General features: G+C 47.0%; 1 long non-coding RNA gene across 1 annotated transcript; it reads right to left on the bottom strand.

Moving 5' to 3' along the window:
• Nucleotides 1-14,467: 14,467 nt before the first annotated feature.
• Nucleotides 14,468-17,497, bottom strand: LOC147655947 (uncharacterized). The gene is made up of 3 exons (XR_015279249.1): nt 16,817-17,497; nt 16,052-16,098; nt 14,468-15,903 (listed from the first exon to the last, which is right to left on the bottom strand). It is a non-coding gene; the product is annotated as an uncharacterized LOC147655947 (long non-coding RNA).
• Between the last annotated feature and the right edge of the window lie 235 nt (nt 17,498-17,732).

The following is a 17,732-nucleotide window of genomic DNA, read 5'->3' on the forward strand; positions in this document are numbered from 1 at the left end:
AAATTTAAATGTGAGAGTTTTTATAGCAAAACAAAGACCTTGTAGTTTAGTTCAAATGAGGCAGAAACTGGATTTAAAATAATGTTTATAATCTCTTCCAGATTAGCCTCCTAACCACAAGAGTCACTCTAAATGGGCCACCTTTGGTCCCTCTGACTGCCACAGTTTTGGTGTACGGAAAATATATGAACAGTCATTTAAACAAAGGGTGTGAATGCTTCTCAGCCTGGAGCACTCCTTGAGGATGGAAGATATCTGAAGCTCAGTCCCTCTGCAGTGAAGATTTAATTATTAATGCTAAGTGGAACAGCAGCAACAGGATTGCAGGCACCCCAGAATACTAAATGGTGTGGCTGTTAGTGATGAAGGACCGAGAAAGAGGTGGTAGAAGGGGCTTAAATCCCCTCAAGCAGATACTGAACCTGCATTTTTCATGCCAAGCATGAATGTTCAAAAGAGGCGTCCCCCGCCCCCAGCTCTGTGATAGGAATACAATGACATCGCTTTTCCTTTGCTCTCCCTAGGCAGCATCGTTCAAATGAATTCAGATCTAATCTGAATTTTTTGAATGACTGAAGCCAAATTTGTTGCTAATTTACTATTCACTGGGAAATATATCACCCATTTCCACTCCCGTTTAATGGAAACTGTTTTGTCCATTAATAACCACAAATGAATGTCAAAAGAATCACACTATCTACAGTCATCTTATCTCTAGGTCAGAAAGTAAAGGGCAGGACAGTTACTTCTGAGCAAGTCTCCCAAAGTACAGTTTTCTGTGCCAGCCCATCTGGCACTAAATGATCTCTGGCATTCACTGCATCAGCTCCATCTTAACAGAATAGCAACAGGAACACAAAGCTGGTAGTCTGCACCAGGTACTCCACACATGCCACAAACTGAGTGTTTCATTAGGTGCTGGACACACCATAATTCAGCAATAGGCACGAGAGAGGTTATTGCTGTGGAGGCTGAGAAGATGCCATGACAGCAGAAGTTAAAACACGTCTGCTGATACAGCAGTGAAGAAATTAAAAACAGCTACTAATTTCTAACAGTTATAGGTCTTCAGCTATTGCTCCTGCAATCAGATACCCACCCAAAACAATTACCTTCCCCAGCCCTTAGCATTTGTTTCTCAAAAGATGACAGGAGAGGCATAAGAACCGAAGTGTTGCCTTCTCTTATGTGAGTAGCTCTAGTTTTCTGCATGTTTTCTGAGGTTTTCACCCATTCTTCCCATTCATTTTGCCTTTTTTTTTTTTTTTTAAGACATTGAAAACATCAGTATTAGTACCAGAAAACTCTGAAATAAAATATATCATGGTAAGGACAACTCAGATCAGAAGTTTCTAAACGCATTTCTTCATAAAAAGAAAAGAAAAAAGAAGGGAACATCCAGTGACACTGAAATGCTACAAAGCAGAAACTGAGAAAGGTTTTCACACAAACTAGAACATGGAACTTATTGCCAAAGTCTTTCACGGAGGCCAAGAGTGTAGCAAGATGAGAAAACAAAAGGCACTTTAGGCAGGTAGCCCTGGAACAGCGGCAGTCACAAATGCTCAGGTTTTACAGCAGAGTCCAGCCTTTTATCCCTCCCCACAGTGATTAGGAAACCAGGCCATGTTGTCTCACTTGCTATTCCTCCACAAGAGCTTAATTTTTTTGACTTTCAGAGACAAGATACTGGCACAAACAGAGCTCTGAATTAAGACCATGGGCCTATCTTTATGCAACTTTCTGTAATGCAAATAAGAATTTTGTGGTGTTTAATCTTGACAAATGCAGGGTGTAAATTATCACATAGAATCATCACTTTCAGACACAAACATACTCAATTCCCAAGGAAATATCGTTTACAGACTCCAAGTTAGCCGACCTGTGCTCCCTTGCTCTTTCTACAGGAGAACAAGAAAGTTAAACAGGTTTTCATTTGCTGTGACAAAAGTCAACCTCACTAAATTTTATGGTTTGTAAAGTGAGCAGGATGATTAACCATGAATCACAAGATAGAAAATTCCTTCAGGGTATTTTCAGGAGCTGTGAAATAGCCATTGACAAGATGGTATCAGCATTTTGTCCCAGTCTTTTTAAAGGTGTATCCACTTGCCACTTTGGGCCTGCAGTATTACAGGCTACTGTCATTTTTAGGTCATGCTTCACGCCTCAGCATCTCATGTGTGACCAGCCCCATCACCTGACAGATGGCAGGATGGTAGCTGGGTCACCTTTGAGCCCTAAGGCCAAGACAGGTGAATAAAAACACATTTACACTGCTGGAAAACTCAGAAGAGAAACAAAGGGAAAGAAAACCCAGCTCTCTTCTTTATTTAAAATCCCCCCCAAGCAATTACAGATGAATTATGCACTCTATCCCTCTCCTGTGTATGCACTTTCTCGCTGGCTAGATTTTAGTAATCTATTATTCATTGCCTTGCTCTCTCTTCCCTGCTTCTCCCTCTCTCCACACCGCAGGGATTTGCAGGGCTGCTGGGGGGACTCCTGGCCCTGCGCTGCACAGACCCCACTCCTCCCACTCACCCATTATGGGTTATTGCCACCTGCTGGAAAACCGGCGGGGACTGCCAGCCAAACTCATCCCAGCTCCAGGCAGCAAGGTCAGGCCCCTAAATTGGGTGGATGACCTGGGGCTCAGTGCTGCACAAGTGGTGTCTTTGGGGGTGTTGAGGGAACAGGTTGCCCCCGGGGCTCTGGATGAACCCCAAGCAACAAGATCATTCCACAGAGCTGGGCTGTCAGGCAGGTGAGTAGGCTCGCTTTAAATATAGATCTTCTCAGGGTACTTAGTTAGATATACAAGAAGACTTCTTTCTCCCAAGGGTTCAGTAAATAAACACAAGTGAGAAGACTGACATATAAAATTCCCCTAAGCATACAGGTATTTTGGGAACAGTAAGATCTTCAAGATCTTACAAAAGACAAAATAACTTACTCTGGAAAAAAGGAATGAAATTCCCATTTCAGGAGTTCCTGACCATTTCTGCAGCTTCTGACAGATGAGCTAATGATCCTGCTGGGCTAAATGTGGGAGGAAAAGTCTACTGTACTTTGTACAGATGACTGTCAACAAATGCTTTTAAAAAGTTCTCATTTTCATATTATATGTCCTTATAAGGGACCTTAAAGATCATCCAACCCCTGCCATGGGCAGAGATACTTTCCACTAAACCAGGTTGCTCAGAGCTCCCTCCAGCCTTGCCTGGAACACTTCCAGGGATGGGGCTTCCTCAGTTTCTCTCTGCAACCTGTGCCAGTGCCTGGCCACTCTCACAGCAGAGAATTTCTTCCTAATATGTAATCTAAACCTATTGTCTTTCAGTTTGAATCGGTTCCTCCTTTTTCTGTCACTACATGCTCTTGCACAAAGTCCCTCTCCATCTTTCTTGTGGGTTCCCTGCAGATACTGAAAAGCTGAAATTAGGTCACCCTGAAGCCATCACCTTTCCAGACTGGGCAAATCAAGTTCTCCCAGCCTTTCCTCATGGGAGAGGTGTTCCATCCCTCTAATCATCCTGGGGCCTCCCTGGACTTGCCCCAAGAATGTCGTTCCTGAGCTGGAAACTCAGAGCTGAAGCAGCACTGCAGGTGGGGTCTCACCAGAGCAGAGCAGAAGGGCAGAATCCCTCCCTCCCCTGCTGCCCATGCTGCTCTGGATGCAGCCCAGGACGCTCTTTTGGCTCTCTGGGCTGTGATCTCACATGCCTGGGGCATGCCCAGCCTCTCATTCACCCCTAGCTCTTCTCAGCAGGGCTGCTCTCAATCTCTCCAGCCCCCAGCCCGTGCTGATTCCTGGGGTTGCCCCAACCCAGGGCAGCACCTGGTACTTGGTCTTGCTAAACCTCATGAAGTTCCCATGGCCTCACTTCTGGATCCTGTCCAGGTCCCTCTGGATGACATCCCGTCCTTCAGGTTGAAGCTCAACTTCAACTGTGTTGAAGCTCAACTGCAATCACTGTCAAAGGAAAATTATTTAATCTCTTAATGGGAGATGAAATTGCTGCTCTGATTTGCTGTGGTACCATTTATTCCTGACTGTATGTTGCAGTCATTTTAAATCCCCCAGAGAGATGCTTTTATAGAAGCATACAGATTACTTTTTATAGTTCTAAATCTTTTACTTCTTTATTTGCAACTTCAAGTAACTTTTTAATTAGCTTGTCAGATATCAAATAGGCGAAATAAGGTACTCCAGTGTGTAATAATCCTGACCAAGTAAAATACAACATAGAGGAGAAACAGCTATATTTACTAGACAAGCCTACAGTGTATCGAAAGATTTAGTTCATATCAGAGATAAAATTGCAAAACAATTCAAAGCAGTAATTTAAAATATTTGAAAATCTAAGCACTTGCTCTGGAATAATTTTTACTTAGTATCACATGTTTAATCTTCATTTTAGTATCCTGAATATTTGGCTTGATATGAGTGCTGGAATGTTTAGCACAATTACTAGATGACAGATAGTGTTCAGATTAACTTCCTAGGCTGAGGAAATCTGACAGTCACTTGTCTCCAGACAAATCATGCTCTGACAAGATGATGTGCTGATGATGATGTGCTCTCCATTTTCTGTAAATTCTGCAATTTTTCATTCTGTGATTGCACAGCAAGAGAAAGGCAACTGACCTTGCTAAAATCAATGCTCCCCAAAGTAAAAGAAACCTTTGATTTGGTCAAGACCTTCTTGTGAAGGCTGTCAAAACTTTACAATACACTGAATTTTGACAAACTAAAAAATGGATCTGCAGAGGCTGCAGTGCTTTCTCACACTGGGGGTTTGTCACATGTTCTTCATCCTCAGATTTATTCCTCTTAATTGACCATAGGATGAAGTTGTTATTTTATTATCCAACTCCTGTGCTGGGGAATGTAATGAGGAAAGTGGAGTACTCATAGCTGTTCACATTTACAATCTGTTCACATTTACTCTGTCAGGAACAGCTAGTAATAGATGTAACACAGTAAAAAGGTGGCTCCTGTGCTGAAGTGCACTTTTTTTTTACTGCATAAAAGTGAGAAGAAGGTGCTGTGGGAATTGGACAGCCTTGGTGCTGCAACTGTAGTGTGTGACAAAGAAGCCCTTGGCAAAGTTCTTGGAGTTTCAGGGGAGCACTAATTTCCCTCTTCTCCTCAAGCAATCTGTGTCTCTGGGCAACCTAAAAAATACTGCAACAGAATGGCAGGATTGGTCTTACTGCTTGTTTTGGGGGATGCTTCACTGGAGTATTTCATTGACTTTAAACAAGAATTAATTTACTGAGAGCACACCAAGCTTGTCTGGCTGGTGGTTCATTTAGAGGTATTATTTAGGGATTTTTTTGAGTTACTGATTTTAGAGCTGCATTAGGGTGGGAGCTGAGGGAATGTGATCCATGTAGCTGGCTCTCACTATTTTCCTTGTGCTCATTGGATTTAAGGGCTGGCTTGGCTGATGCACAGCACTGTGACAGCAGGACTGTGCTCAGGTGAGTTTCTCTCTCACCCTGCCCACCAGGCCACAGGGTGCCTTCACTGGCCCCACTTACTGAGTAAAGGAGTGGTTCTGTTCTCCCATGCAATGCCCAGGGCTGAGGAGGTGGCAGGTGCACTTCAAGCCTCTTCCCAAAGCCTAGGGGAGATCCCAGCAGGAACCTGCCCAGAAGCCAGAGGAGAAGCAGGGGCTCCTCGAGTCGCTGCCCCATGGTGCTGCTCAAAGAGCCCCTGGGCTGAGGGGTGCTGGGGACACCAGAGGAGGCTCAGCTGGGACCAGTTTCTGTGCAGGGAAGGGGAAGCAGCAGGCAGAGCTGTGGTCACCTCCTGTCAGGTGTTTCTTCTGCCCAGGAGACCACAGAAATTTCCCTTCATGCCTCAACATGCATCCAGGCTGCTGCAGAACACGGGTTTAAGAATGAAGATTTTTTGTTAATAGGTTTCCATTTCAAAACCTGGAAGAATTTATATAGCAGGGCACAGATTTTTCTGTCAAATCTAATCCCAGCCAATGCCATGACATAATCCCCTAATTACACTATGCAGTAGGATCAGTCTCTTTAATCCCTAATTATATCTTTGCTTGGAAAATGTTTAGTCTCTCTTCTACATGGTCTCCAGCTGCCCAAAGGATCCTCAGAGCTGCTAATAGGAATAATCTGCTGAGGTAGATCTCAACAGTTTCTTAGAAGGATGCTACAAATTCTCCCTAGAAAGTAATTCAGTTATCCCAAAACTGTTCATCAATTTGACACAAATTTGTGGGATGAAGAAAACAAGCAAACAAAATTGTGATTAATTGTTGGTGACAATTCACTGCAGAGAGAGGATACTGCAGGATGCTGCTGGCCCCACACTCTTGGAGACTCAGTTTGCACTGAAAAACTCTCTCCCATAAGGCATCGAGACTCACATCTGCTCCAAATGAATCCCCACCCATCAGGGAGCATTTAGCCAAGGAACAGGATTGCCTGGCTATTCAGGAGATCACCCCTGAACAAGACATTATTTATTGGTCAATTGGACACAGCAGCAGCGTTTTGGGTCAGTGTCAGATCCTTGTCATTCACCCAGTGCAGTGGGGGCACAGCTGCTTTCTGAGGGAGGATTTCTCAGCGTGATGCTGGCTGGCATCTTCCATGTGTAGGAACAGATCCGTGTATGGAGCCTCTCCTTTCTCCCCTTTTTATTTTTTCATCTTTTTTTTTTAACAAATGCAAGGAAATAAAGTGTTTTAATGTGGGTCAGATTGAATGATTTTGTGGACAAGGGGTTTTTTTTTGCTAAAAGAAACACCTGCAAATTTTACATACTGCTAACTCTGGTAATTGCTTCTTTGTTTCTTTTATTAACATTTTGGTTCAGCTGCTGAACTGAAAAGAAATCAGTAATTTTCTCAAACCAGTTCATAATGCTGGGATGGGGCTGCCTCCCTGTTCAGAATAATAATGGTGGTCTGCTTACTGTAGGTGTCAGTTTAGTGACCTGTGGAAAGTCTGCAGGAAAAATAATATGTGGTTCTTCTTCAGTCCTGTACAGCTTCCACAAAACAAAAGAATTCAGTGGTCTGTATGTCCAGTCTTACCACTGTAGCAGCTGGTAGAAGCCACTTGTTAATATTTCATCAGGATTCAGAGATTTAATAACAATTGCTATGTAAAAAATGCAGACTAGATTAGATTAATCTCGTATTATTAGAAGTGTGAACCATTAATATTGTAAGAGGGTACATTAATTAAGGGGTGGAAGGCTAAAAAGATGATCCAGCAGTATCAGGAGGGCATGGAGACATGTTTGAAAATAACATTTAGTTTAAAATGCTTTAGGAAAAACAGTAACAGGCTGTGAAGAGTGTGGGGTATAGAGAGGGGAGGTGTTTGATGCAAAACAAAGTTTGCTTCCTAAAAATCAGTAAGAAAGAGTGGGAGTGGTGCTAATGGGGAAGCTGGGGAGATCACCATTCCTCTCCTCCCTCTGGCAGGCACGGGACACTGTGCTGTCTGCACCAGCACCATCCTCCCTCTTCTAATCAGAGCCTTATCATGCCACAAGCAGTGAGATTTTAAATTTCAGCCTCAGTGGGGACACTACTGCTTTGTCCCCCCTGCTGGCAGGTAGTCCTTCCTTTCTCTGTATTCAGATGTGACCATGAAAATGCCTCAGCATTCATCTCGACTGAGAAAACCCAAAGACTGGGAAATCCTAGGTTGTGTCCCCAAACCAAACATGTCTGACAGTGCCTCTGAGATGCCGGAAGCGTTTGGCAGGAGCAGAGGACAAACAGGGTGGCATCATCCCAGGATGTCTTTTGAAACAGCAAATGTTATTGACAGGCAACACGTGAGCTGAGTCATTCATTGCAAAGGTGTCTCAGCTCCTGGACAGGTATTTTGGGTGTGCAACACTGCAGGTAGGAAACCCATGGACAAGCTGCATCACCCACTGATTTCAGAGCCCAGCACTGCTGTGCCATGGGCACTGAGGCAGGCACAGATCAGTTCTGTTCACACATCAGATTGAAGCCCTGGGCCATGGCATGACCATTCCTCATGCTCCATGGAATTGGAAAAGCTCACATGAGAGGGAGGGAGCTCTTGGTATTTGTGTAGGAGGAGACTCCAAGGAAAGAAAAGTGAGTAGGAGCACCTCCAGTATTCCCCTTTTGCAGAGGGAGAGCTGGCTCTCCTGGGCTCAGGATTATTCTGTCACTCAGAGATGTGCCCCAGGACAAAGAAACTGCCATTTCTTTGGAGATGGAGCTGCAACAGGGCTCCTGTCAGGTGCAAGCAGTCCCTCAGCCTGATGCTGCACAAAGGCTTGATACTGCCCAGACAAGTGGAGCAGGATTTTTGACACAGCAATGGCCCTAAAACTTAGGAATTTCTAATTGGCACTTCAACCCTCTCATTGCATGACTGATACTCAGTATGTGACACAGCATTAATTGTGCATTTTGATTCACAAATTGCAGCTAATTACTATTGTCCTGGCCAGTGCTTCTATACTTCTTGTTCACATACACAGGGTTGGTAGGAATACACCAGAGATTTGCTCTGCCCAAGCCAGTCATTCAAGAAGTATCAAATGGCAATGAATTTTAGGCAAGTAGTGGCAGCAAAAGGCTGAGGGGCAGCTTGAGGTACATCCCCAGGTCAGTGTGGGGGTGAAACTCATACACTCCTCCATCAAATGGGAAGAGCAGATTTTGACACCCTGATCTGTTAACCTCACATCTTTCCTGGCATCACAGCCAGCTTGGTGATTTATCTAGTGAAAAGGGAGTATAAATAATACTTCTTCACACGGGCTAATTTCCTAATTTTTAAGGAGCAGCAGCAGCAGAGGCTCCTTCTAGGAAGGACCATGGCAGCTGGGGCACCCACGCCTGCCCAGGGCAGCTCCAGGGCACTGGGAGCAGGACCCACAGGAGTCACTGTGCCTTAGGGCACCAGGGTCCCCCCTCTGAACCCCTCCTGCACCTCCGGGCCCCCCGGGCCCCCCAGCCATGGAGGTCACGGCTCCAGCACAGGTGATGCTCTGGACGCTGTTGCCAGCACCAGAGGTGCTCAAAAGGTGCCTGCAAAGAGCAGGCAGTGCCCCTGCCTGTGCTGGGCTGGGGTGTGCCTGTTCGTGACAGGAAGGGCCATGTGTGCCCCCGGCTGTGCCACCCGAATTTCCCGTTCCCTCTGAACGTGTCCCTGGCTGCCCGTGGCATCCATCGACATCCCGGCTCCTGCTCACAGCCCCCGAGGATGAATCACCGGGCAGGGGTGAGCAGGCTGCTTCCCTTCAAAGCACAGTGCCCTGTCCTGAGGTTTGGGGGGTGGTTTTCGTTTGGTTTTGTTTTCCTTTAATATGCCTTTCCCTGTGGGCAAAAGCCTGCCCTTCTTTGCAAGGCAAGGTCAGGGCAGAGCTCAGTGAGGGCAGCTGAAGTGCACAGGCAGAGGCAAGATGTTGTGTGCACCTGCTTTGGAGTCTGAGAGGCAGACCAGCAGCTTTAGTCTGAACACAGCCCTACCACCTCATCCCTTCTATCAGCATCTTAGTTATTAACATTAATTATTTACTGCTTAATAATGATGCTCTGCCTCTGCTACTGTGAGACTCAAGAAGTCCTTCTGTACCCCCATGTGCAATCTTTACACAGAAAAGAAGTCTGACCTCTGTGAAGTGTTTCATAAACCAAGAACAATAAAAATTGTTTTTCCCCAGGAGCTGTTTTTCCTATTTCATGCAAGACTTTCCCAATACTTATTTGTCTGCTCATAAAAAAAATAATAAAATGTTGAGCAGTAAGAAGTACCATTATAGAAACAAATTGCACAGAGTCTTCAACACGTGACAGTTTGGGGTAATCTCACTGAGAGTATTGCACACGCATTAGAACACACATCAAATGAAAATAATATTTCAGAGGGGAACATATTCCATGTCACTCCCCCACAAGAATATTTCAGAGGGTAGGAGAGACCTGCAGCTGTTTGGAAAGTATTAGTCTCATTGCAGAATGAGTCAATATTTAGTGACATATCTTTTTCCAAGTAAATCAGAGTGCAGGACAAGATCTTCCACTTTACTGGCACTCTGGGGGTGCTTGTGCAGAAGAGAGGTGGCACAGAACAGCTGCCTACCCCCAAGCCCTGGTGCAGAAGTGCAGCAGCCACTGCTGGTCGCTGACAGCGAGGTGCCCCCTTGGTCTGCTCTGGCAGGAGCAGCTGGTGGGCTGCTGCTGCCAGCACTGGTGGTGTGACCACTGTTTTAGGAGAAATTGCATTTTCAGGGCAGTATTGCTCCTTGGTAAATGCTCACTGTGCCCTGAGGAGTGGGCAGTAGAGAGCTCTCAATGCAGGACTGCAGCCAGCTCAGGCTCTGCCTTGGAAAGACACACTAAATAAAATGTGAGCTCTTCTGACACTTGGTACCGGGTCCAGTCTGCACCAAGCTGGTTTATGCAGCTAATGCCCTGCTGGGGCAGAGTAGCTGCTCCTTTCCCACCTTCCAGAGGGATGCTCATCCACAGCTGCTCTGCTCCCTGCAGAGGGAGGAACTCCAACCACGGTCACCCGGGCACTGGTGGGGCTGCTGCTGACTTCAGGCTGCGTGGGCTGGGCTGCACCGACAGTGACAACAGCCGTGCCTCACCCCACACTCGTGGTGTAAACTGAGTGAGGTCATTTCAGCTGGAGAGCACCCACAGGGATGACTCTGTATTGAAGGATGAGCAGAACATAAGTCTCCAAACACACATGCACATGCATGCATCTACACACATCTTTGTGTATATACATGTGCTGTATACACACACACACATATATATACCTGAATAAATAGTGCAATCATTCTGCAGTACTATGACGAGCCTGAGGTGTTTGGTGTACTAAGCAGCAGTCAGCTTCTGCCTGACTTTAATGAGTATTTGTTAATGCCTGTGTACTAAATGACTGCTGACTGAGTCAAATACAAATGATCATGTCAGTAACATGTACAGAAGATAAACCTAACTCCTCAACTAAATTAATTTCGCTGCTCTCCTTCTCTAGCTGGCATTTAAAAGCTCCAAGCATAGAAAACAATCCTGCTACAATAATCACACACAGCTAGCTACAAACACAGAGCAGAGTCACAGGGATGATTTAGGCTGCAATAGCACCCTGTGATATTTAATTTTTGACTAGCATTCATAATATCACCACTGCACAGGGGATGCACATACCCACAAGATGAAAAGCCAGTTCAGGGAGTGCTGTATGCCCCAGCCAGGAGCTGAAATATCTGCTGAGGAGGGTTGAGCCCAGCCTTGCTCTTCATGAGAGCTTAAACAATAGGTTTTTTTGCAAATATTTTTTATAAATTTAGCTTAAAAAAAAAGTGGAGGGTTTTTACAGCTATTTGAAGGTATGGAAGTGGGAGTAGAAAATTCTGTGCAGACCCATACACCATCCATGAGTCATGACTTTCTGTTTCAGTTCATTTACCTTCTGGGTTTGGTTTTCATTGCTGCTACATTCACCTTCCAGTTTAGGAGTTTTTTGTGGTTGAAACAGCCAAGACATGGGAACTCCTGGTCTTGCCTTTCCTCTGCCTAAGGGCAGTGGCAAACTCTGGTTGCCCTCTCCTTTCCACCAGTGGAAGTTCTCCACTTTTATATGGAGTCTATAAATATTTCTTGGGTCAAGTCAGTGCGAGTCTCTGGCCTAGAGGTCACCACTCTTCAGTAGATGTTGAAAAACCCTTTCCCATCCTCACTCCTGAAAATGCTGAATACCAGATAATGTAACCTGTAATGTTCCTGCAGCACATTTCTGGACACTGAGCCCTAATCTGGGTGTGAGGGGTCAGCACCTCCCCTCTCCCTGGCTGTGGTGTCCTGAGAGGTGACAGACATGGAGGGACTTTGATGTCTGCAAGTGTGGAAAAGGAGGAGATAACAGAACTAGATCCCTACTGGGTCAGGGCAGGTTGCTGTGATGCAGCTAAATTTTGGGTGATGACTTAGTCTGAGGCTCCTCTTGGAGTGGATGGTGTGCAATCTGAATAGCTATAAAGACATAACAAGAATTAAAACAAAAGGTGGCCTCATCAATCTTTCCTAAAATATCTGAGATCCTGTCGGTGATGCTGCCACTGAGCACCAGAAAAACTCCTCCAGCACTGATCTCTCAGAGGCCCTCAGCTACGCTAATGCAGCAAAACCTTTGCTTAAGGTGAAAGACCTTTTCTGGGATAGCATTCAGGAAATGTAAAGGCAGGGAAGAAGTTAAACTGAGCAAAGGAACAACCTACACCTTTATTTCTCTCAAGTACAACACCACACCCATTTTCTGATGAAGTCCCCTCGACTTTCCCAAACCGCATGAGCCATTTTGTCCTTGAAATTCTCTCCAGGCACATTGGTTTTGTCTATTCTTATGGATCTACTTTATTCTTCCCTGTTTGCTCTCACCATATAAAGGTGTAGACTCTTCACAGTGATGCACTTGACTGACCAAAGAGGAAGCAAAGCCCCACGGGGCCCACCCGTAACCATGGGGCAGATTGGTGCTTCCCTCTGGCCTCACCTCCCCAAATTTCTAAGTGTTAAAGCAGTGTCCCAGCAGGGAGGTGCTCTCCAACCAGCAGAAACCCATAACAGCACAAGTATTCTGCTGTGTCAAATCCCTGGCAGCGCTGCAGCTGCATATTTTCCCGATGGTTATCTCCTCTCCCAGGCTGCTCCGTGGGTGCAGCTCAGGGGAAGCGTGTTTCACCAAGCCAGCGCCAGCCCGTGCCAAGTCACCCTTTTTATTCAGCAGCAACGAGGTCTCAGCATCTATTCCAGCATCCCTTGCAGCAAGCAGCCCTCGGCGTTCCCCACGGCAAAGCAGAACCGCAGCTCACCCTCTCCGTGTCCCTGATGGGGCTTTTCTCTGCCCTCTCCGTGCCTTGAGCTCCTGCTTTTCCCCAGCTCCCGGGAACAATCCTCGCCTTGTTCCCGCTCAGTGACCTGGCGCTGGGATTAACACGCATGAGCGGCTGCATCGTCCGCACAGGGCAGAATGCCGGGGTGCCTGCCTCTGCCCCGGCCATCTGCACCCTCCCAGGCACAGAGAGGGTTAACAGAGCCCGGGAGAGACGATGGAAGAAAATCCCAAAACAAATAAAACAAACAAAAAACCCAAACTCGGCCCACCCTGGGTTTTGAGAGGGTGATCTGTGCGGTTCCTTGGGCAGAAAGGGCATCTGTAGGGACAGCCTGGTGCTGCGTGGGGCTGAGGACAGGACTGCACAGAAGGGGGGTTAAATAGGTGATATTTGGAGCAGCAGAGCCCCTGAATGACTTGGTTACCAGCTGTTCATTTGACTTCTGTCACCACCACCACCACCATCCTCATCATCATCTAGGCCCTTTGTAGCATGCTGCCAAGAACCCCAGCCCTGCCTGAGGCTGTCTGGCCTAGGGAAATTTCCCCCACCCACTGGGAGCAGGACTTTGGGAATGCAATCACTGACTGGGGAAACAAGTTAAGGACACCAAAGTGTTTTGCCCTGCTCACCAGCCATGGAGCTGGTGGGAATGTTTCCCAGCCCCTACCTGGCAGCACTTGCAGCCCCCAGGGAAGGAGTCTGCCCTTCACCCCCTGCAATTTTATCAGGGCTGTGCTCCCCAGCACTTCCAAAAGCCTATTTTCTCCAATTGCTGAGAAGAGGATGTGAAGATTTGAATGTCTAGAAGTCTTTTGGGAATACTGGTTATACCCACATGCAGCTTCTTGCAGACCTGAAGAAGTCAGGCAGCCACAGATGGATCTGACTTTCTGCTCTGCCTGGAGGCTGAGGGTGGTTCTCCACTTGCTGGAAAGCCCTAAGGGAAAGCAAGGGAGGCAACAGCATCCACCCACTCCTTTTTTTGGCTGTCCCAGCATCACCATTTTCAAATGCTAGCAGGGTGCTGCTGTAAGGCAGAATGAAGAAACACTGCTAGGAATGCTCTCAGAGCCAAACCCTGGGGCTGGAAGAAGAGGAAAGAGCCATCCCACGGTGCAGGCCAGGTTACCTGCAGGTCCCACTTGTGCCTGGGTAGACACACCTGAGGAAATCTCTGATAAGAAAAATTTGGTGGTGCCAGCCTCGCAGGGGTCTTTAGGCATCAGAGCACACTTACAGAGGGTTATAATTTCAGTCTGTATCATTTCATCTTAACTCCCAGGCACATTTTGGGAGTGCCTCTTGCCCCTGGGAGCAGGAGCGAGCCCTGCTGCTGTGAGCAGTGTTTGGGACCCCTGCCTGGCTGGGTAGAAGAGGGAGGGCTGCAAATACATGCTCTGTACTGTTGTTCCTCCATGGTCTGTGCCCACAGCCTGCTCATGATCCCTGCAGCCCAACAGAGGATGGGAGCAATGGACAACCAGCAAAAAAAACCACTCTTGAGACACCACATCCATCCATGTTATTCCACTTTCACAAGCTTCCACAGCAGAGGTAGTCATTGAAAGATTTTGTTCTTATCCATTATTTACTGTATTGAATCAGAAATCTCAGAACTGGTTACAGAAGAAGGTGTTATTACAGAAGAAGGAGTTATTAGCTGTCTAGTAATTTAAATTATCTGCTCCCGTTACTCTACTTTTTGTGGAGCTATGTTGACATTTGAAAAAAAAACCCCTTCTGTTGCTATAGCTACCAAGATGCGCTTCCAACCATGAGATTATGATCAATAAAATATGCCAGATGTGTCTCCAAGAGCTTTCATTAATAAAAAACCAAGTGTGATGAGAATCTTCAGACTAATTCTAGGGGACACAAATGAGATGCTTTTAAATATCTCATCTGATGAAAAGTAAAAAGCAACTAGCACCCGTAAGATTTTATGCCAAGCGCTAACTGAGGCATTGCTCTCATTGAGAACACATGCACCGAAATAGCCTTTCAGAAACATACAGCCCAGAAAGCTGAGCACAAGTGAAAGGGGAACCCTGTGTTTTCTGAAGCTGCCACTGGTCCTTTCCTCCTGCAGAACTGCTGATGTGCTGAACAAAACCCCAGGGTGTGTTGTAAAAGTGAAGGCTGAATTTCCTGTCCTTGCAAAATCTCTTCTCCCTTGCAAGTTGTCTCAAAAAGCGCAGTATCCACTTCCCTCTGGAGTGTTTTCCCATATGTGCTGCAACTCCAAAAGAGAGATGCATTCACACATTCACGGTCAGGCCACCCAGCCAAGCATCAGCAGGAAACAAGAAAAGCAGCAGAGGAGAAGCAGAGAGGAGCCTCGGAGTCAGGTCTTGAGCTCCCTTCCCAGCACCATGGCAGGGTGCTGGGAGCTCTGCTCACCCTTCATCGGCCCTTGGAGTCTCCCTGCAGTGGGAATCTGCTCTTCCCTACTGCAGCTCTTTTGCACAACAGTTTCCAGATACCTCTGAGTCTCCTTCTCCATAGCCTTGCTTTGTCCTAGATTTCCAAACTCTGACCAAGAGCACAACAAAGCCAAACTCCATCCTTTCCGAGGCTGGCAGCACAATTTCTACCAGCTTTATCAGCCAAACATACAAACCAAGGATCCTTTTCTTCATGTCCACATCTGCTTGCACTCCTGCAGTCAGTTGTGGATACAGTTCTCCTCCCGTGACAGCTCCTGCACAGGTTCCAGTTAGAGTTAGATAAAGAGTAGAAAGATTTTTATTAGATTTGACTCATGCTTTTATGCTTATTTTTATGCATTTTGGCGCTTTTTTATTATTCATATTCTCTCATTTCTCAGTTCCCAGCTCATTTTCACCAGCTAATAAAGGTTAATACCCTTGCTCCAAGTTTTGCGGATGCTTTGAGTCTGATTTGAACGCTGCATCTCTGATTAGCCCATAACAGGCGAGGTGCATGTCTGCTGCCATATTGTCATTGAATTATCACGTGCTGCAACTGGATGCCTCTGTTTGTCACTGTGGGAATGAAACGTTAATTTAATGCTATCTGCATTTATTAGAGAGCAAGCCCATTGTACAGGCTGCCAAGGGAAACTGACAGTCCTCTACAATAATGAGCGTGGGGGAAAAAAATCCATTTCTCATCAGGAATGACTCTTCCCACCTCTTTCCTGCTGCTCAAGCGTCTGTGGATCAATGGAGACAAGTCAGCTGCAAATGAGAGAAAAATACAAAAATGTCTCAAGCTTCACCTATGAGTGGATTTGATAATGATTCACTCACTGCACAGGTCTGACTTTCTGACATTAATTCATACCCTTCATTTTGCAGTTCAAATAAAGCAACCAAATCTTGCGACATTTCCAAGTATCTATATTGTAAAAAAATGTGGTTTAAACAAAGAAAATGCCTAGCAGAATATTCTGGTACTTATTGAGACCCATAACCCATGTCTTTTCCCAGTGTTTTAACGCCAAGATTTAATCCTGTGCAGCTCAGGGGGAAGGAGGACAAGAGGGACCCAGCAGTGGAGGCGGGTGGGCGGCGGTGCCGGAGCCCTGGGCAGGGAGCACGGCCAGCCCGAGCGGTGCCGAGCGCCGGAACCGAGGGTGATCCCGTGGGAATGGGCCCTGGTTCTGAACAGGCTCTGTGACCAGGCCATGTCCCAAGGGCTCCGGGGCCCGGCTGACACCCGCGATTCCGGACTGGAGGCAGAAGAGGGGCCAAGGGAGCGAGCAGGGCTCTGGGATCACTGACCCGGCGGCGCCCGGCACACGAGGCCCCATTGCCCCCGTGCTCTCCCATGGAACCTGGCAGATTCCTGCACAAGACAGGTTAGCCCCTCACTAGCTCAGCACTGCTGGAACTTCAGCCCTGGGTGGACAATTCTGGTTTCAGTGCCCAGAGCAGTGAGACAAGAGTGGCTTACACTTCTTCAAGACCTTGCAGGCCCATCAACAGAACAGTTCTTTGCTGGGCAGGACCAGGCCTCAGCCCTGGCTGTGAAGGAGCTCCTCATTCGGCCTGAGGTCAAGCTGAACCTCAGACCTAGAAAGCGTCACAAACCAAACTCAAAACCTTTATTTACTCCACCACAGCCTGGCCTGTATTCCTTCCTCTCCACGAGCTGTGGCTCGGCTCCTCTCCTGCTGTGTAAGGCTGAGCGCACGGGCTCGAGTCGGAGGGGAAAGCAGAGCTGAGGAGCAGGAACGCCTGTGTCTGTCGGGAAAGCAGGCGGCTCGTCCCGACCCCCAGCACAGGGACAAGTCACAGCCGGGTGGGCAAAGGGGAGCTCTGCAGTCTGAGCCTGCTGGTGGCAGAACCAGGACTCGCTGTGACCGCGTGTGAGCAGCAGGAGCTGCGCTGCCTCTGCAGGACAACCCTCCAAGCAAGGAGAGGATCCCCTCTCCTGCAGGAGTTTCCGTCTTCCCCCGGCAGCAGGAAAGAGGGAGACCCTCTGCAAACCAGCCCCGGCACCACGGGCTGCTGCAGGCACAGAGAGGCCTTCCTGGGCAGCAGTCCGAGCCCTGTCCTGGGTTCTGCTGAAGGGTATTTCCTGCAGTAAAAGCATTTAAAGAATCATTTACACCCTCTCAGGGAAGACCATCACAATACCCTCCAAATACTCGCTTGTTTGTAGGCTGATGAGTGATCACAAAACACCTGTCCCAGCAGCACGACACGCCCTGGCCGATCGGAACTGGGCCTGATGAAGGGGATAAGCAGACAGGATAACGCCGACATTTACACTTTCCTGAGTTAATTTATCTTTACTTTTTAATGCCGCTCCTGACCAAAGCAAAATCAAAAATTCACTGAAACAACAAGTGGCTTCACAGGTATCT

Source organism: Cyanistes caeruleus, chromosome 1 (genome assembly GCF_971803275.1).
Source record: "Cyanistes caeruleus chromosome 1, bCyaCae1.hap1.1, whole genome shotgun sequence".
NCBI lineage: Eukaryota > Metazoa > Chordata > Aves > Passeriformes > Paridae > Cyanistes > Cyanistes caeruleus.